The following is a 21,558-nucleotide window of genomic DNA, read 5'->3' as shown; positions in this document are numbered from 1 at the left end:
AACAAACATATGCGCATATGTAACTATAAAAAAGTCCATAAAATATATTAAACAAAAGTTTGCTTAGTTGATTGTGTATGTATCCACAGAGCAGCAATTCTGTTAAAAATGCAACATTGTATCTGGAGTGCAAATTGTAGTTGCTTCTGTTACATAAATTAGGTCTCACTTAATGGATTAATCACCATGCAATATAAATTAGAAATAAGGAGCTGTTTCTTATATTGATTCACTTTCCATATATAACCCAGGTGATGGGGTAAAACATACGATTTCCATGATTCATTTTACCTGTCTGCAGTCCAGGTAGACAGGATTATCACGGGCCGTATATGTAGCTCCCAGGGTCCTGGAGAAAATTCTCACAAGGTCTGCTGGCAAGACCAGACTTTTGTGCAGTGTAGCAAGTCTGCGGGATGAAGTGGTGTCTGGCTGGCTAGTGAGGTACTGTTCACTCTTCGTACTAGTGGTTGAATATGTTATTCTGGTATAATAAATGTTTATTGATTAATCTATTTGTGTTCCCTTCTTTTTCTAGCTACTGTAAGTCCTGCTGTATTAGCTGCCTTATTACCTAGTGTAATTATTGTCTTATCTCATAGCTTTTACCTACTGTAATTCCAACTGTGAATGTACACTGTACATCCTACCCCCTCTACTCCAACTACTACTACACCCGAACCACCCTCCCTTCAATCCCCCCATTTTCTACTATCTACTCCATAGTCAGCCACCATGTCTACTCACTCCCTTCCCATACCTCTCACCCCCAGCCTTCATCTCTTTCCCAGAGCAACCCATACCTTTTCTTTCCAGCAACTTATCTAATCTAACGCATATGTCCCTTTTGCCCTCTCTTCCACTCTCCTGTGCCCTCTGGTATTCCAGATCCATCAGCAACAAACTGACAGCTATCCAAAACCTCTTAATCTCTAACTTCTTAACCTCCTTTCTATCAGTGTAATCTTACTCTCCTCCACTGACATTGCTTCTCCTGCTGCTCTCTGCTATGGGGGTGTCTCCTTCACCCACTCTGTCAGAAGTTATGACCACCCAGGCGGCGAAGTGGGCATCCTCCTATCCCCAACCTGTACCTTTTGTGTCATCCCCCCCAAACCCTACATCTCTCCTCCTTGAAGTTCACTCTATCCATCTCTTCTATTCCATCCATGTCTGTTATCTAATGTCTCACTAGTCCCACTTCCCAATTTCTTGATAATTTTGCTGCCTAACTTCCTCACTACCTCTCCTCTGACCTCCCCTCCATAATCTTTAGTAAATGTAACATTCCCACCTACCCATTGTCCTCTAAACTTTTCACCCCTTCTTCCTCTTTTGGTCTTTCTCAGTGGACCTCCTCCCCTACTCACCACCTCTGCCTCTCCCTTGACCTCACCTTCCCTTATCTGTTTACTCTGACTTATCCAACACTTCCATCCCACTCTCTAATCAACATTCGATTTTCCATACCCCCATTTGAAAATGTCCACTAATAAATAAATATATATATATATATATATATATATGTGTGTATGTATGTGTATATATATATATATATATATATATATATGTGTGGATGGACAGCACTTCGCGCTTAAGCGCTACCTTCAGGGGTGGGGAACGAATAGATTTCCAGGAGCAAATGATGCACTCACTGCCAGTGCAACAGAGTGAGACTCAATACTTTAGACAATTTATGTGGATGTTATTGAATATGTTTAAATGTCTGGTAGCTTAGTCACATGATAAACAATAAATCTGTGAAGCATACACTAATTTAATGACATTATTATTATTACCAGTTATTTATATAGCGCACAGATATTCCGCAGCGCTTCACAGAGAATATTTGGCCATTCACATCAGTCCCTGCCCCAGTGGAGCTTACAATCTATATTCCCTCTCACATGCGCACACACATACACACTAGGGTTAATTTGTGTTGGGAGCCAATTAACCTACCAGTATATTTTTGGACATATACTCTGCAACTATGTGTAGTGTAGTAATGAAAAGGCTGAAGACTCAGTAACATAGCTGCATATGGATCTACAAAATAGATGAGGCGGATAACTGCATGTATCTAATGCATCCGAGAAAGTGTAATGGGCAAGATACAGAATGCAGAATACTGATATACTAAGTATTTCATAAAAAGGAAAAGAGGAGATGGACCGCCCAGTTCTATCAATCTATAGAAATCAGGATAAGGATAGCATCTCATTCAGTTCCAACGGCTGAACTGTTTGTAACGTAAAAATCCACTTGGCCTCCTTCTGTAAGAGGATGCGGTCCCGGTCACCCCCTCTAGGGTCAGGTGGAACCTAGTCTATCATTTGTATCTAATGGAAGATACATTATGGCTAAAGTCTTGAAAATGTTTGGCAACAGGTTGATTACATATTTTGCCCTCCAGGGCCGGTCTAATGTTAGAACGGTGCAATGCCATCCTTTCCTTCATTTGTCATGACGTTTTGCCAATATAAAAAAGGCAGCAGAGGCATCTGATGTAATATACTATATATCGGCTAGAACAAGTCAATGGAAATTTAATTTCAAATCTTTTTCCCGTTCGTGGATGAAAATAGGTGCTACCAGTTTCAAGGAAGCTGCACATTGTACAACCCACACATTTATAATTACCTGCTTTACGGGTTAAGAAATGTGCTAGTTTGCCAATGCCAAATGTACTAATGTCATTGTGAACTACTGTATTCTTAATATTCTTCCCTCGTTTAAGCAAAGGTAGGATGGTAATGGTTGACCAAATAGTTTTAGCAGTCTTCATTAAGTCCTGGCTAGCTGTATTCTATTGTTGAGTCCAAACTATCAGATTTTGGTATGTCATGGTCTTGACCTCCATTAGTGCATGCTCTCTGGACACAGACAAAGCTCTTTCCTTTGCTCTTTTCAATGACTTGTAGTGATAACCTCTTGTCAAAAACTTCAGAGACATTTTATTTATATGGGATACAGCATCTTCATGATTACTGCAGATTCTTATAATTCTTAAGAATTGGGAGAATGGCAACCCCCTCTTCAGAGAGGGAGGGTGGTGACGCTCGGTCTGTAACACAGTGTTGTGGTCGGTACTTTTGTAGTACATAATGGTGTCCAATTTATTATTTTTGCTTAAACTAATAGATACATCCAAAAAATGTACCTTCTCAAAACTATGCTCAAATGTAAACTTGATAGGGTGTTCTTTATTGTTGATGATATTCATGACTTGTGAAAACTCATCCTGGGTATGCGTCCATAATAGGAAAATGTTGTCGATTTAACGAGTGTATATGATAATGTTCTTTGAAATCTCAGGGTCTGTAAAAAATAAATCCTCCTCTGTGGCAAACATGTAGATGTATGCAAAACTGGGTGCCACGCATTACCCCATGGCACAACCAGATCTTTGTATGTACACATTGCCATCAACCCAAAAATAATTCCTTTTCAATGTGAGCTCAAGTAGCTGCATGAAAAACTCTACATTGGGGCCAGTATATTCTGCGTGATTAGAGATAAATCTACTGACAGAATCCAGTCCCTCAAAATGGGGGATGCTGGTGTGTAGACTGGATACGTCGATTGTAAACATCAAGTACTTGTCTGGTAATGGAGACAGATTCAGCAATTTCAAAATAAAGGCAGTAGTTTCTTTCAAAAAAAGATTTGGTGGTCAATAGTGGCTGGAGATAATGATCAAGATACTGTGACACTTTGTAATATAGTGAGTCACAGGTTGCTATTATGGGGCGACCCGATGGAAAACTAGCATCCTTGTGTAGTTTGGGAATAGTTTACAATACCGGGATCTTAGGTGTTTTTTGGTTTAGTGCCTCTTTGACCTCGATGGTGATAAAATTGTCAGTAACCACACGATCCAATACTCCATATAATTCTTTGGTAAACACATCTGTAGGATATGAGTCTAATTTAGAATAGACTGTATGGTCCGCAAGTTGCCTATAGATTTCAGATTAATAGGCTGCAATATCCTGTATCACAATCCCCCCCGCCTTTGTCGCGGGGTGGATTGTGATATCTTTATATTTGCCCAGTTGTCTCAATGCTTGCTTCTCAGATAATGAAAAGTTATTTCGAGCAGACTGTGATGGTGGAGTATAAGTAGTGATGGTGGTAAAACATTTGATATTGGCATTGCTGGATTGAGGAATACATGATTATTTTTTATGCACGGGTGCATCTGCCGCAGGGGTGGTATTAGCCCCAAAGTGTTCCCTCAGTTTGAGCCTACGATCGAACTTGAAAAGGTCAACTATATTCTGGAATATATCTGGGGAGAGAGTGACCACGCCCATGATGTCATCGGGTCTCTGACGGGACTGCGTGGACCATTGCTGTCACAGAAGTGTATCACACAATCACACAGGTATATATATATATATATATATATGTCATGTTTGTCTTAGGTTTTTTGATATGTATTGATAAAAGGGCTTAATTCCCTGAAACGGCTTTACATTAGACTGCGTCTGTGGATTTTTCAAGTTGCGGAGACTCCGAGTGCCGTCTATCCATCCACCTACCTATACTCACCTGAGTGTAGGGCACCAGAGCAGGCAGTTGATTTATTTTTTCCGAGTGCCGGACAGCTCCATCTGTTACATATACATTCTCTATTTCCCTCATGTGATTTAGAGATTGAGGTCAAGGCACCAGTACATTGGTTTCCATACTGTGATTACACCTATCAGACTGTTGCTCACTGGACTTTGTGAGTTTGCTTTTAGTAGTGGAGGTTTTTGTTTTCCTATTATTTTGAGGAATGTCAGCTACTGAAGAACTTGCTGGCTTCAATAATGTATGTCTGCCTATAGTAGATGTATTGTCATTGACAGACACGGAAGCTGAGAATATCCTATTTGACGCTAATTTGGAAGAGACTGCAGGAAGCGAGAGTACAGAACAATTAGTGGCACAATTAGACTTAAAAAATCCATTGCATAGTTGGTTACCATCGATGGCCACTTTCTATTTTCCCATCGATGGTAACCATACCGATGGCCATCCCTACTCCTCTCCCCAACTGTTATTGTTTTCTTTTAAATCAACATTATTAAAAAATGTTACTGGCCCCTACTCCCTTTTTGAAGACGGCCAATGAGATCTCATCTCTTATAGATGGCCATTGTCAGAAACATCTTTAAAATAAGAGACTGCAATGGCGGGGTATCACCTGTGGGTGGGGCAGGTCTTTAAGTGAAGCCATGCACCTGCAGGGTATCACATATATATATATATATATATATATACATATACATACACACAGGTTGAGTCTCCCATATCCGAAATGCTCGGGACCAGGAGCATTTCGGATTTTGGATTATTACGGTTTTCGGAATACCTGAGGGAGAGCACAGCGGAAGGCCTGGTGTGTGCTGCAGGTGGGTCCGGAAGGTGTCGCGCGGGTTCTGTGGATGTTGCGGTGGTCCGGCGGGTGGAGCAGGTGTCGTGAGGGGTCCGGCGAGTGAGGCGGATGGGTCCGGCGGGTAAGGTGAAAGGGTGCAGCAGGTGTCACGAGGGGACCGGCGGTGACGCAGAAGGGTCCGGCGGCTGCCAATGGGGATCCGGCGGGTGCTGCGGGGGGTGGCCTGGCATGTGGACCACGCCCACGCCGCTATTCATTGGCCACTATACTAGTGACGTCATGACGTCAGGTCACATCGTGACGTCACAGATGCCCTGAAATATTCAGATTTTTGGAATATTTTGGTTTTTGGATTTTCGGATATGGGAGACTCAACCTGTATGTGTTTCTATATATTTATATTGTGGGGTTTTTTATTTTATTTGTATACATTTACATATCTGTATTTCTCTGCCCCCATTCTGCCATTCACTCTGTCCTGTAAAGTCCCCCAGCCCAGAGGTGGATCTAGACTGTTCTTTTAGGGGGGGCGATTTAATGATTAATTTTGACTCCTCCTCTTTCTGGTCCCAACTCCCCTTTACAGGCTTTTTTTTGTGGCCACTGACTATTACAATTTATGTATGGTTGTGTATTTTACACAAACATTTAATTTCAGCTTTTTCATGGAGACCTTTAAAATAAATTGGGTTACACACATAAAAAATATCAACACATCACATGACTACAACTTGGCCTTCTTGGAAGATACTTGAGCAAAAGTTATTTTACGGACTGCATGGGCCACAACAAGTCTCTCAACTAAGGAACTGAGGGCTGCTGCAACTATCATGATTCTTTATACCTTGCACACTTGTGGTTTTTAAATCATGCAAAGTCTCTTTGCCAATTTTGGATGTCCACACACCTCAATCAGACTTTGGTTTTGGCTTCTGGATACCTTGAAACTCACTGACTGCAATGTTTTAAAATTCCTCATCATATCCCCTAGGTGGCTTTGCCAATATTTAATCTTGCAGAAGATCTTTTATGTGGTTGAACTTCCACTCTGATAGTTTCTGACACACATATATCTTAAGCTGCTATGTCCAGTGACACATACTTGGGGCCTGATTCAGGTTGGATCGCAACTACGATTCCGCACGCTATCGGATTGTTGCGATCTGTGCATGCATTGCAGTGCACGTATGCGAACCAGTCACTGCAAACAGGACTACGATTGCAGACCCATCGCAGAGTGACAGGAAATACTGTTTATGGGAGGTGATGGGGTGGTCGATAAAACACAGGCGTGCCAGTGCATTTGAACACCATTGCAGGGGTGTGCATAAAATATCAGCTGAGATGGCATATGCAGCCTGAGCTCTCACTGCGTACCGGTTAGAAATTTCTGAGTAAGGTCTGACTTGTGCAAGTGTGCGTGAGGCTCTGATTGTACTCGATGTTACCAATGGGTTTGCAGTCTTGCTAAGTATTACGGATGTGTGTAAGGTAAGGTGGGCGTCCTTATGTTGTGCTGTGACAGCATAGAAATTACAGTGGATTAGCATACCGTCGCAGTGAGACTGCATGCATAATCCCAGCTGCAATTCAACCTGAATCAGGCCCTTGATCTGTATTATCAGCTTCCAACTTTTCTTTGATTTGCATTGTTTCTTTAAATATAAGTCCACAGATGTTAACATTCTGTCAGGTATTTGGATTCCACAATCTGTAACCTTTGCTCTCATGGTAATAGCCAAACACTACTTTGAATCCAGCTTTCGTCTTTCCTCTTTTGATATACTGCATGTGCATAGGTTATACATAGGTCATAAAATTGTGAGCTGTCTTACACTTGTTTTTCTCTTTGACCATACTACAATAGGTGTTATGTTCTTTAAGGCAACTGTAGGAATACGATTATTGAGATAAATTGCCATACACACTGCCTCCTCCCATAATTGCTTGCCTAGGCCTGTGTCCTTTAGCATGCATCTTGCTCTCTATACTAGTGTATGGTTTGCGCTTTCACTGACGCCATTTTGCGCAGGAGTACTGTATAGGACAGTGGTTTCCAAACTTTCTCAGTTCAAGGCACCCTTAGTGTCTCAGAATTTTTTTGTGGCACCTCTAGGTGCCAATGGGCCCGAACTTGGGAAAGCTATGCTCTTCAGAGTTTGGTACATGGGGGTCAAACCATAGTCCCCATTGATAATAATGGGGACTATGGTCTGTGAGCACATAGCAACAATCCACAAAATTATGCAGTTTCTACATAAGTTTATTAATAAATTCATGAATAGACCCCTGAATCTGAATCAAACCCCTCAGAGCTGTTATAATATACCTACAAAGTGTGTGTGTATATATACAGTCAGGTGCATAAATATTAGGACATTGACATAATTTTCATATTATGGCCTCTATTCAGCACCACAATGGCTTTGAAATGAAACAAGATGTGCTTTAACTGCAGACTTTCAGCTTTAATTTGAGGGTAATTACATCCAAAACAGGTGAACGGTGTAGGAATTATAACAGTTTCTATATGTGCCTCCCACTTTTTAAGGGGCCAAAAGTAATGGGACAAACTAAACAATCCAAAATCTAACTTTCACTTTTTAATACTTTGTTGCAAATCCTTTCCAGGCAATTACAGCCTGAAGTCTGAAATGCATAGACATCACCAGACACTAGGTTTCATCCCTGGTGATGCTCTGCCAGGCCTCTACTGCAAATGTCTTCAGTTCCTGCTTGTTCTTGGGGCATTTTCCCTTCAGTTTTGTCTTCATCAAGTGAAATGCATGCTCAATCGGATTCAGGTCAGGGGATTGACTTGGCCATTGCATAACATTCCACTTTTTAGCCTTAAAAAAACTCTTTGGTTGCTTTTGCAGTATGCTTTGGGTCATTGTTCATTTGCACTGTGAAGCGCCGTCCAATGAGTTCTGAAGCATTTGACTGAATATGAGCATATAATATTGCCCGACACACTTTTGTCAGCAGTCGCATCATCAATAAATACAAGGGAACCAGTTCGATTGGCAGCCATACATGCCCACGCCATGACACTACCACCACCATGCTTCACTGATGAGGTGGTATGTTTTGGATCACGAGCAGTTCCTTTCCTTCTCCATACACTTCTCTTCCCATTACTCTGGTACAAGTTGATCTTTGTCTCATCTGTCCATAGGATGTTGTTCCAGAACTGTAATGGCTTTTTAAGATGTTGTTTGGCAAACTCTAATCTGGTCTTCCTATTTTTGTGGCTCACCAATGGTTTACATCTTGTGGTGAACCCTCTATATTCACTCTTGTGAAGTCTTCTCTTGATTGTTGACTTTGACACATATATACCTACCTCCTGGAGAGTGTTCTTGATTTGGCCAACTGTTGTGAAGGGGTTTTTCTTCACCAGGGAAATAATTTTTCTGTCATCTACCACAGTTGTTTTCCGTGGTCTTACGGGTCTTTTGGTGTTGCGGAGCTCTCCGGTGCGTTCTTTCTTTTTAAGAATGTTCCAAACAGTTGATTTGGCCACACCTAATGTTTTTGCTATCTCTCTGATGGGTTTGTTTTGATTTTTCAGTCTAATGATGGGTTGTTCACTGATAGTGACAGCTCTTTGGATCTCATATTGAGAGTCGACAGCAACTGATTCCAAATCCAAATGTCACACCTAGAATCAACTCCAGACCTTTTACCTGCTTAATTGATAATGAAATAACGAGGGAATAGCCCACACCTGTCCATGAAATAGCTTTTGAGTTGATAGTCCCATTACTTTGGGCTCCTTAAAAAGTGGGAGGCACATATAGAAACCGGTGTAATTCCTACACCGTTCACCTGATTTGGATGTAATTACCCTCAAATTAAACCTGAAAGTCTGCAGTTAAAGCACATCTTGTTTGTTTAATTTCAAAGCCATTGTGGTGGTGAATAGAGGCCAAAATATGAAAATTCAAATGGATATATGCAAATATCCATAACTAGATCAAAGCAGTCCCCCACTGCACTTACCTTCTTGTAGTTCTTGATCCACACATATACTCCTGGGCTCTCCAAGAACTTGGTGACAAAGCCTTCCTCCAGCTCAGCCTTCTTGTCCTGAATCCTTCTACCATTTTTTACTGCCCACAAGGGCTCCTGCTGCCGAGGCTAGTCTACGGGTACACTGCTGTCATGTGACCAATAACCAGTGCTACAAGCGCCATAACCACAATGAGATGAGAGCACACTGCCGTCTTCATAAACCGCTAAATACTAGGAGGGACTGCGCTGTGCGCCGGGAGCTGCAGAGTCCTAGGTAAGCCATCCCACTCACACACAAACCGTGGCTCCATCCGCCCCACCCATTTCCTGATTGGTAGCCAATAGGCTCTGTGTGTAGAGATAACCAATAGCAGCGATGCCCTGAGGTGTGATGCATCCCGCTTCAGCTGCCGGCCCCTAGGCAACCTTGTTGATAACCTGGCTCTGCGTGGTGCAGCCAAATAAATAACTTGCTGGCCCAAGTAATTTTATTTGGGACTGGACCTCCCGGCTGTGGCCCCCCTGTAAGTGCGCTATGGTGCACAGTTGGGGAAACACTGGTATAGGCAATTGATGCTTAATTCTATATTTTCTTAAGAATTGTTCCACCTCTCTGAAGATAATCTCCACAGTTATGAGATCTCAGAGTTTTAAGTCTGTAACCTGTTTCATTCTCTACAAGTCTCTTGTAATCTGCAATCTTTTTTGCCGCTTCAGATAAAGTACACATCATCCTGTCATACTTGTGAAGTCATCTATAAACGTCATAAAGTATCTGTATCCACTTACAGACTTACTTCCATTGGACCACACACATCTGAATGTACAATCTTAAGTGATCCTGTAGCTCTGCTTATAGATTTTGGAAACAGCTGATTACTTTATTACCCCACAATACAGCTCTCACATAGGAGTTTCTCTGTGTTAGTTACCACTCAGGACTAATTCATCTCTGCCATTGCATCTCTTGTTTTGTATAGGATTTCCAATCTTGTGCTTGCACTTTATTGCTTTGTGACCTATCCTGTGACAATTGTAACACTTTAATTTACATTTTTTTTTTTGCATATATTTAACTTTTTGTATATAATTATATACATATAATATATATATGTATATATATGTATCAGCACATAAAATCGCAGGGTTCACATTCCAGACACTGTAATAACTTTGCTCAGACTGTGTCTGCTGTTAACTTTGCTGTGTTTGCCTCCAAAGCCACAACCAGGAAGTAAAATCAGGTGTTGGGTTCTGCAACATTACTATAGAAATTCTTCATCGTCCACGTGCAGCCCAAGAGGCTAAGAGACGGAAATGATTTTTTGTAATCACACATACTGCTGACACACATAACGAGACCCTATTCAGCTCACCAGCTGGTGAATACATTCTGCTAACAGGTAGTAATGTAGGGATGCTGGGGTCTCTCACTGTCATTCTACACATTACTGAGGGGTCTATGTACTAAGCTTTTAAATAGAGAAAGTGTGGATGGAGATAAAGTACCATCCAATCAGCTACTGTCATTTTTCAAACACAGCCTGAAAAGTTACAGTTAGGAGTTGATTGGTTGGTACTTTATCTCCATCCACTTTATGTCTAAGGCTTAGTACATAAATCCCTAAGATGTATACAGTCACATGTGCAATAGCACATTAGGTTGATGGTCAGACCTTCCTGCAGACTTTGGGTCCTAGTGACTAGCATGTATGCACAGTGAAGGGAAAGTACAGGAGCGCACTGCTTAACATGGTGGACTACCCAAAATAATCGTGTCTCCCTCACCTTCCGGGAGAGTAGGCAAGTATGCTTCGAAACTCACAGTACATTCCAGAAAAGTAATAAGCACACACTTGTCATATCCCTTACTGTCCCAGGTACCAACTGCATGGAAATAGTAATGTCCTATACTGAATAAAGTCAAGTAAGCTGCTGTCCATGCAGTCTATTAAAGGCCTACTGGGTGTTGTTTAAAAACTATTCTTCTGTTACAATTCAGCGACGCCTCCTTACCGGAGAGGTGTGTATTTGAAGCGACGCCTCTTTACCGGAGAGGTGTGTATTTGCAGCGACGCCTCTTTACCGGAGAGGTGTGTATTTGCAGCGACACCTACTTACCAGAGAGGTGTGCATTTGCAGCGACGCCTCCTTACCGGAGAGGTGTGCAGTTGCAGCGACACCTCCTTACAGGAGAGGTGTAATTGCAGCAACGACTCCTTACCGGAGAGGTGTGTATTTGCAGCGACGCCTCTTTACCGGAGAGGTGTGTATTTGCAGCGACGCCTCTTTACCGGAGAGGTGTATTTGCAGCGACGCCTCTTTACCGGAGAGGTGTGTATTTGCAGCGACGCCTCTTTACCGGAGAGGTGTGTATTTGCAGCGACGCCTTCTTACCGGAGAGGTGTGTATTTGCAGCGACGCCTCCTTACCGGAGAGGTGTGTATTTGAATACAAATGCTTTTCAGTAGTTGAAGTACAATGTGTAGGACTAGTAAATAATCAGGGAGCTTGGCCAGGTTTGCAAGCTTAAATGTTTTCATCAAAACATGAACTAATAGCGCATACTTTCAGTTTGCTAAATATATACAGACTTGCAGAAGTGAGGATAAGCGCTGACAACAACTGTGTTTTATACCTTCCAGAAAGTGGTACAAGATCAGAAAATTACATGTTTTTTATACAAATACTAAAAGTACATGTAAGAACAAATTGAATACCTTGCTGAATAGCTGTGTGTGTCTAAAGTAGAATGGCAAACAATTTGTATGGGCTGATGTAACTTAAGAATGTCCCAAGTATAAATGTGCAGTCTACCATTATTAGTGCAATTTCCTCAACTCACCAAATATCATAAGATAGAAAAAATAAATAATACCGCTTTCAGACAGAAAAATCCCTAAAACCTGGGTTTTTCCCATATCTTTCAACCCGGGAATTTGTTCCTAATCCCCTTTCACACAGCACATAGGGGGTCATTCAGACCCACTCGCGAGCGGCAGTACGCTCGCAAGTGGGTCGATGTTCCCCACTGCGCATGCGCACGACGGAGGGAGCTCCGTCGTGCACATGCGCGAGACCTGGCGAGCGAAGGACTTTCCATCGCTCCGGGTCTCGCACCAAAGGGGGCATGCTGTCGATGTTGATTGACAGCACGCCCCCTTTGGTGGGCGTGGCGGGGGCGTGCCTGCCAGACGGAGGCGTTCCTATGGGAATGCCTACCGTCTGAAGCCGGCCCCACTGACATCACTAGTGATGTCAGTGGGAGTGATTTTGGCTCTGATAGAGCCAAAATCACTCCAGGGCTTGCGGTTGTGAAACCCGACCACAGGGTTTCACTCGCAAGTCCGATGGTTGCGATGGTCAATACCATCGTGACCATCTTGTTGGACTCTCGTATATGCTGTGGGTGGTGACCCACAGCTATACGAGCGTCCAGGAGGACGCTCCATTTTAATGGAGGTGGGCCCTGATTCAGAGCGAGCGCTCTGGTCAGAGCGTCCGGCTCTGAATCAGGGCCATAATTCACGGGAAATTCCCGGGTCGACCCCTTTCACACAGAACCCAGATTATCCCTGCAATATACAGTGTGTCATCATAAATGGACTGCTTTTATGGCACACAGAGATGAGGTCATGAAAAGTGCAGCCCGTGCACCGCCATCTCAGCCAATAAGCGCTGCTTACTATGCCCGGAGTAGAAAAACCCGGGTCGGCACCTTTCAGACAGCCGCCAACCTGTGTAAGACCTGGGAAAAACCCAGGTAAATACCTGGGTCGAAGTACCGGGAATTAGGTCCCGTGTTGACCCTTTCAGACAGAAAAAAAACCCGAGTCGACCCGACAAATTACCGGGTTCTTTTCTCTGTCTGAAAGGGGTATAAATAAAACAAAACAAAAAACATGAGGAAGACATACCATCTGATAAACTATATAACCTACAGCATCAGATAAGGAATCACACAGTGGAACTTTGCAGTTTTGGGCTGCATGTTGTAAAGTACTACTCACCCTTAGGAGTTACGGTGTAACATTGGCAGACTAAACATCAATATTAGCTAGGAGTCCAGTGATGTTGCTATAGCCTCCAAGGCCCCCTCCACATTCCTCATGGGCCTCTAATCCCCACCACTCAAATTCTGTAGCTCACTGCTGCACGATACTGGCCCAGACCACTATCATGAGTGGGGGCGGGGCCACAAGCAGGAAAAAGTGGAGCGTTGTCAGACCTTCCGTGCAGCTCTACACACTGCAGGGTGTGTGCCTGAAGCATCCTTTGGACACTCAGCTTAGCACTGTGGGCATGCTACTGGGCAAAGGGTGCAAATTCAGGCACCTTGCTAGCCAGATGCAGGAGCCATAGGGCAGCGATGGTGCTGCCTATCAGGGCCCTGCACGCTGGATGACTACATCGCTTGCACACCACTCTCTACAGTTCTGCACAGAAGTCCCAAGCCATGGTAATTTTAGCTTTGTAAAGTGTTATCTCCGACTAAAAGTCATGGACATAGCACAGAGGTTCCCAAACTCTGCCATTACAGTCTACGTTTGAGGATATCCATGCTTGAGCACAGATATCGTAATTAGTACCTCTGTCAATTTGATTTAACCATCTGGACTCAAGCATAGATATCCTTAAAACCTGGACTGTAATGTCAGAGTTCAGGAACCCCTCACATAGCATATTTACTATTACGGTGGGTTTGAAATCTCAGCAGAAAACCAGTTTAGATAATGCCATCCCAATTTTCCTCCTTTGAAATAATAGATAGAAGCCTGTATCCAGTAGAGAGCTCTGCCAATCAGAGTTCTGTCTGAGGATCTGATCACGGCTGCCTTCGGCAGGTGCAGAGATGGAGACAAGGCTGTCTCCGTGTCTGCAAACAAATAAAATAAAATTTGGTCAAAAAGGGGAAGTTTCTGGGTACTCAGAACTTCCCCTTGTCTGTGCCACTGGAGAACCCCACACATTTTTTTTTTGCATTTTATGCATTTAAACAAAATAAAATTTATAAAAAAGCTGTTTGTTAAACAAGGCGGAATAGCAGTGAGATAGGGCAATAGAATCTAATATGGATCAACGGCGAGCTCTGCTTAGAAGGTCAAATTGACCTTTAGTATATGCTGTATTTAAGGCTTAAGGTGCGTACACACTAGGTGATGAAAGTGGACGACTGAACGATAACGATATCGTTCACTTTATCGTCCATTTTTTCACAACGATGAATGATAACGACGAACGACCAATGATAAGCGTTCCCGCAGGTTGTTAGTCTTTATCGTTCATCTGGCAAACATGCAGGTCAACCAGACGACGCCAGGGACACACTAGACGATATCGCTCAGGGAGCATATCGTCTAGTGTGTATGCTCCATTAGATAAATAGACAATCCGAGGAGAGTCCCATTGTTTTGCATAGCCTTTGTTTAGTAAATATTCCCCTGTGTTATATGTGTATAGTTGTCCCCCCTCACCTTATGATTAGAGATGAGCAGGGCTGTAGAGAGCATGGCCGGGACCTGGAACTGGCAAGGGGTGTGGCCTACGGTAAGGAAGCATGACCACAGGTAGCGCCATGGTGCGCCTCAGCCAGGAGCAGATTCAGGAAAGGGCGCGATCAGTGGGATAGCTCTCCCCCCTCCTATCAAGTGCCGGCAGAGGAGACTGCTGCGACTGTATTTATTACAGCCCAGCACAAAGCAGTGTGTGCAAGGCGCTTGTGCTGCGGACCGGATTAACATAGGTGAGCCGGAGACCCGGGTCCCTCCAGCCTAAGTAGGCCCGGGTAATCAGAACAACACCGGCTTCCTCTATTGGCAGCCCTGGAGATAAGTGGTCGGTTTGGTTTTGGCTCGGATCTTCCAGCAAAGTTTAGATCTCACAACAAGGCAAAACATGATCTTTCATAGACAAGGATGACATTTTGCCTCGTTCTCGAACTTGGTGGGAAGATCTGAGCCAAGACCAAACCACTCATCTTCTACTAAGATGTTTAAAATCACTATGGCTAAATGATATATTTTATACAGTATTATAGGATTACTGGTCTTTGTAACGTATATCAGTGGATGTGTTAGCCATTTATCATTTATCCTGTCATCCTAAGGCCTTTCAAGCGTATATTGATAAATATTGATAAATTAATGTGCAGGCTGGAAGAATCAGAGGCAGCATTTGCTGCTGAGGCTTTTGTATATAACAGATCTGAACATTTTGACAGGTGAAATTATAATATATGTGTCTCACAGATTATTTAAATTATTGGACAAAAATGGACACTTGCTAGACCATTTGGTAGGTAATGTGGCACTTACAATTAGAATATCTATGACAGCTCTTCCATTGGATGGCACAGCCAGAGGCGCAGTTATTTTGTTTATAAATACAGGGCAATTAGGCGGGGGCGACATTCCCTTCTGAAGCAGTATAGGTAACATTTGTTTACAAGTGACATCACATTCGGCACTACAAGGTCACCATGGTGGAGCAGATAGAAGTGTTCCGAAAGTCGCATTGATCTATGTGCCTGCTACTTTCTTGCTGCTGTGAGTATAATCAGTATATTGATCGTCCATGTGAAATAAACATACCTGCACCTTTATCCTCCTGCTTCTGGCTCTTACAGCGCTAGTGATGGGGAGAATCTACAAACTGATTATTCTTGCTGGCTGCAAAGCCTTACACTGAGGACAGCACAGGGAAAATGTGGTATGAATACCTATCTATACCTTTCAGTACAGACAGTACTAAGCTGTGCCCTCGGCTCCCAGGGAAAATATATATCCAATCCATTATTATCTACCTGAGGATAGTTTAATTATAATTTACAAGTTTTGAAAACAATAGTATAAAAAACCACTAATAAAAAAAAAAAAAAAGTACAACTATTTAGAGCACCATGTAATGGTTGTTTTACTTTACTTTGCCACAAACTGGTTTTATACCTAGGAAGTCAGCATATATTAATATAAAGGATTTATTTCAGAATCTATTTCTCACTCTGGTCAATGCTGTCTCCAGGATCGTGGGCTCTCCTGATACTTGCACTAGGCCTTTCATCTCTGTAGTATGGATATATTTATCTTGGCTCTTTTGTGAGCCTGTGTTTAGGACATCATCATTAATTGGGTCCAATGCCTTTACAGTAAGCCTGCTGGCCCGAGCAGATATCAGCCCTCTTTCATCTGACATGAGTAACAAGCAGGGATCCCACTTCCACTATGGTTGTTTTCTAGCTATTGCAGTTATCTGCCTAATATTTAGGGATTGGGTCCCTGCGATTGGTGGATTAGGTCTCATATGCCTTATGCCTTGCTGGAGCATTATGGGATATTCGGGGTTTGTAAGCAAATTGGGATAAATCCCTTCTTATTACTTTGAATCTTGCAGCCAGAGATTCTTTTCTGGAGAATTCCTATGGCGGATGGACCAGTTTGAATTGAAATTAGGAACTACAACTAAAAATCAACAATAAGAACTAAATACACTGCAAAACTATAACCACATTGGGTGACATAGCATCAATAATATTACTGTGATCCTAGTAATATAACCACTGTTAGTAGAGTAATGGGTAAGTTGTTGGAATATAGTATGTCCTGTGTCACTCTGGGACCTGTAGTCACTCCAAGTGGTACACGGATTTACAGAACTACTGACTTAGGAGATTTAAGGGGCCTATCCATTAGCAGATCTTTCTGAAAGACAAAAGATTTATCTTTTGAAAATTCCTGGGGCTGCTGCGACAGATATCTGTCATGTACATGACAGATTTTTACGAACGATATTGCATGACATCATTCTGGGAGTGGATTTTTTTTGGTTTCTATTCATTTTCATTAAAAAAATCATTCGTCGTTTACCGCGACAGATATTTCTAATATCTGTCAGCAATAAACGTTAATTGACCGACATGTTGGAGAGACAAAAGATCCAATTTGTCGGCCACGGGAGTGCGCATTTTATCGTTCCGAGCCTATCCATTAGCAGATAAATTGAACGACTGAACGATAAATCGTTCATCGTTCAAGTTTATCTGCTAATGGATAGGCACCTTTACTGTTCCAATAGAGATCAATCAAAAAGGCAATTTACGGATGAATAGAATTTATTAGTGGAGTGAGAATAATCCTCTCCATAGTCCATTATGTTCAGATCGGAGCCATGTATAGCTGGCCAGCAGATGGAGGTCAGCTGATACTTGAGCTCTGTCAGAGTGGTTTCACAGTCTTTGCACTGGTCAGGTAGCATGGAACAAAAGATCCATCAGCAGAATATAAAAATGGGGCAATACTAGGAGTCCAAGGGTTTGGCAGAGCTTTCTCAGTTGTTTTAGCAGTTGTGGGTGATTTTCTATGTAATCATTTAGGGGGGAGACGGTTAGTTTATTATGTCCATTAAGCAGATGAAGACTTCTTTTAATGGTCAAACGGTCCAGGTTTTAAGGATAACCATGCTTGGGCAAAGGTGACTTATTAGTACCTCAGTCTTTTGATTTAACCATCTGTGCTCAACCATGGATATCCTTAAAACCTGGACCTTTACAAGTTCACTTGTAAAAGCAGAAATTTACATTCAAAATTAACAAAATTTGGGCCCCAATATTTTCATGTCTTACACTATATTCCCAAGTTATGGTTTCATTTATTAGATTGTTTGTGAATTTCATTTTCATACTGTTTGTATTTATTTATAAAACAATTGAGACAAAAAGCCTTTAAAGAAAGTGTTTTAGCTCAGAAAAAAAAATAGATAAAGAGTTGTTGTCTAACACATACAAACATTTACTTACTGTGGGGCCTATTCATTAAACCTTAAAATTCTCTAGAGATAATTAGGTTTAGAACTCTCATGGACTTCTAGCTAATTATAGGTGGAATTCATCATTCCACCTCTCCATAAGTATCTATTCCGAAAAGCTGTCATTTTTGCGATGACAGCTTTTTGGGAAATAGATACTTTTCCCTGCCTACACTACCTTATCGCATCTGGAAACACTGCTGCGCATGCGCTGTTACATCTGTAAAACCAGCGCAATAGCAGCACTGCCTACAGATGCGTTAAGTTTCAAATTCATAATTTTCTGAATTTGATGAATACCACAATTTCCACATCCCCATAATAATGTATGGGGAGTGTGGAAATTAACGCAGGGGAACTTAGCAAGGAGATATCTGTGATATCTCCTGTGCTAAGTCTGTTCATGAATACCAAAATATTTTAGTGTTGATGAATAGGCCCCTGTATCTCTTGCTGACACACTAGACACAAAGGGTCTAATGGTTAATTAAACGCATGTGGGAAGTAGTTTATGCTCAAAAAATCCACAAATACAAAATCTACACCTTTTCTGGGTATTTGCAAAACAGTTTTGTGTATTTTCTACAAAGATTTGCTATACAGGTTGAGTCTCCCATATCCAAATATTTCGAAATACTGTACATATTTTGTAATTTTTTTTTAGATAGTGAAATCATTGCTTTTTGATGGTCCAATGTACACAAACTTTGTTTAGGCAGAAAATTATTAAAAATAAAGTATAAAATTACCTTCAGGCTGTGTGTATAAGGTGTATATGAAAAATTAATTTCATGTATGTACACAAACTTTGTTTGAGCCACAAAATTATTGAAAATATTGTATATACCTGCAGGCTGTGTATATAAGGTGTATATAAAACATACATGCATTCTGTGTTTAGATTTGGGTCCCTTTCCAAAGATATTTCATTATGCTATGCAAATATCCCAAAATACGGAATAGTCTGACATCCAAAATACCACATCCAGAATATCCCTTGTCTCAAGCATTTTGGATATGGGAGACTCAACCTGTATTACAGTGGTTCTCAAACTAGGCGGTGCTCCCCCACGAGTCACAGGGTAACAGACACAAAGAGAAAAAAGGGGACTCTTGTTTGGGGGCACATTAATTCTAGTGTTTTGATTGTTATTTAAAACTTACATCCTGTCTTAAAAGTACTGTCCGACTAACGATCTATAATCCCATCTATCTATCTATAATCCCATCAGTCCCAAATCTTGGGGCTGACAGCAGATGCAGGGAAATCTTTCATGTCATACACATTGGGATAAGGGACTCTCATTAATTATTCTCTGCCGATGGGCAAATAATCAACAGCAGATCCCTATCCCATTTAAGTGTGTATGCTTTTCATATCTGACTATATACAATCATTGCCAAAAACTCTTTAATCATCGACCTGTCTTATTCAATGCATATTTTAATAAGAGGTTGAGCTATTGGTTGTAGTTTGCCTCCATGCAACGCATACTACATAACCACAAGAGAATTTTTCCATTGTTTATTTATTGTTTACGAGCTGCCACCTTGCTGCATCTATCATGCAAATTCTTGCACTGGAGGGATTGATGGTGTCAATGAGTATGTTTAATAATGTGATTTTTTGACAAATTCCTCTGTTTCAGTCTGCCTCTGTGCAGCATATATTACATACCTACAAAAGAGTTCTAGTGTTTATGATCTGCCACCGTGCAGCATCTACTACGTAAATTAGTGCAACAGAGGGATAAATGATGTCAATGAATGTGCTCTACAACACCATTTCTTGAAAATATATCTCTTACATAAAAAGTGTGATAAATACAATTAACAGACGTTTTTTGATACTAGGTTATATACGAGTCGTGACAGGTACTAGAAGATACTAGGACACTATTCTTATTTAATACTTTTTTATATCAAATTGTGTGTCTTACTTTTTCTTGTTTATGTGTTTTTTCCTAAATTGGATTGATAAATCTTCTCTTTTTTAAGACAGGATGTATTAAAAGTTAAGTTTTAAATAAATCAAAACACTAGAATTAGAGTGCCCCAAACAAGAGTCCCCTTTTTTCTCTGTGTCCAATAATAAGGTTAATAGTAGTAATGTACATCACAGAATAAGGAATAATCCCATATACCGGGTTTCACAAATCCCAAGGCATCTACCACAGGTACAAGGCTTCATGTGATATATCTAACAGAGTGTTAAAAGGCATATAGAAGTCACCAGATATGATGAGATGCCTCTTTTTAGGCATCACAATTGAAATATATTATTCACATGAGCCCCCTGCTCAGGGTTAGAGCCATACATAGTGAACAGGCTTATTAGGGTACGATGCCCCTGAAGTAAACTATAATATACGGAGATTTAGCAATAGATTGGGAGTCATATAGAAATTTCATTAATCAAAATGCCTTAATAATATCAGGATACATCTAAGGAGATGGCTGTCCTGCAGGATTAAGTGGGTTTCTTGTAGAAAGACTACAGGCAATGTGCATGTAATAATGATGCATTGTGAGGGGAGTTTAACCCCTTCTTTACATTAGGTTTCCAAATGTAGTTATGTATCCATATGTAGATGTGTAGTTACCTGTGGGCATTGCATACAAGGGAGTTAGTTAGGGTTTGTATTGCACCAAGTAAGAGCCATTTCTCTAAGGCCAGAGGTGGCATAAAGTCCCAGCGGACATAGACACTGAAATATATACATAAGTACACTCTTGTGGGTTACAAAGAATAGTAGGAAAAGAGTCTAAAAGATTTAAAAGACAGACATTTTTATAATTTTTTCCCATTATAATTTTGTTTTCTTTTATGAGGACCAAATTGTCTGGTCAAACCGGACCGGGCAGTAATCAAGCAATGGTAATCTGGAAACAATAGAATTAGGTAGCTGTCTTAGTGTATAGCAAAGGATATAGAGCTCTGAGACTAATGTGGCCCCATACATCTATGGCTCAGATTTCCGGGGATCGGGGAATTGAGATAGTTCAACAAATTGAATATGCTCGTACTCATCTACAGGAAAACATTCTGGCAAGTACAGGGGAGAATTCATTTGTGTCTGTAGGGTGATGGAGGAAGATAGTCAAATCTGCAATAACAGGAGAATGCAGTACACTCTTTTAGAGGTCGTCCTGAATTTGGGGAATTGTCCCAACTGCAGGACAATTTAGTACAGTAGGTATCTTACTCTTCATGCTGCCTTGTACATGGAATGGGAGCCGCATGCATCTCACAGTGGTGCAGTATTGCCAGTATGCTAGAACATGGTGGTGGACAGCCTAACACCATCTATGGTGATTGCAACGCCCCCTGCCTGCTGACCACAGGCACAACA

The sequence above is a fragment of the Taudactylus pleione genome, unplaced genomic scaffold, assembly GCF_031769625.1.
Source record: "Taudactylus pleione unplaced genomic scaffold, aTauple2 ptg000313l, whole genome shotgun sequence".
Lineage (NCBI taxonomy): Eukaryota > Metazoa > Chordata > Amphibia > Anura > Myobatrachidae > Taudactylus > Taudactylus pleione.
The sequence above is the reverse complement of the archived record's forward strand: the minus strand, read 5'-3'. Positions refer to the sequence as shown.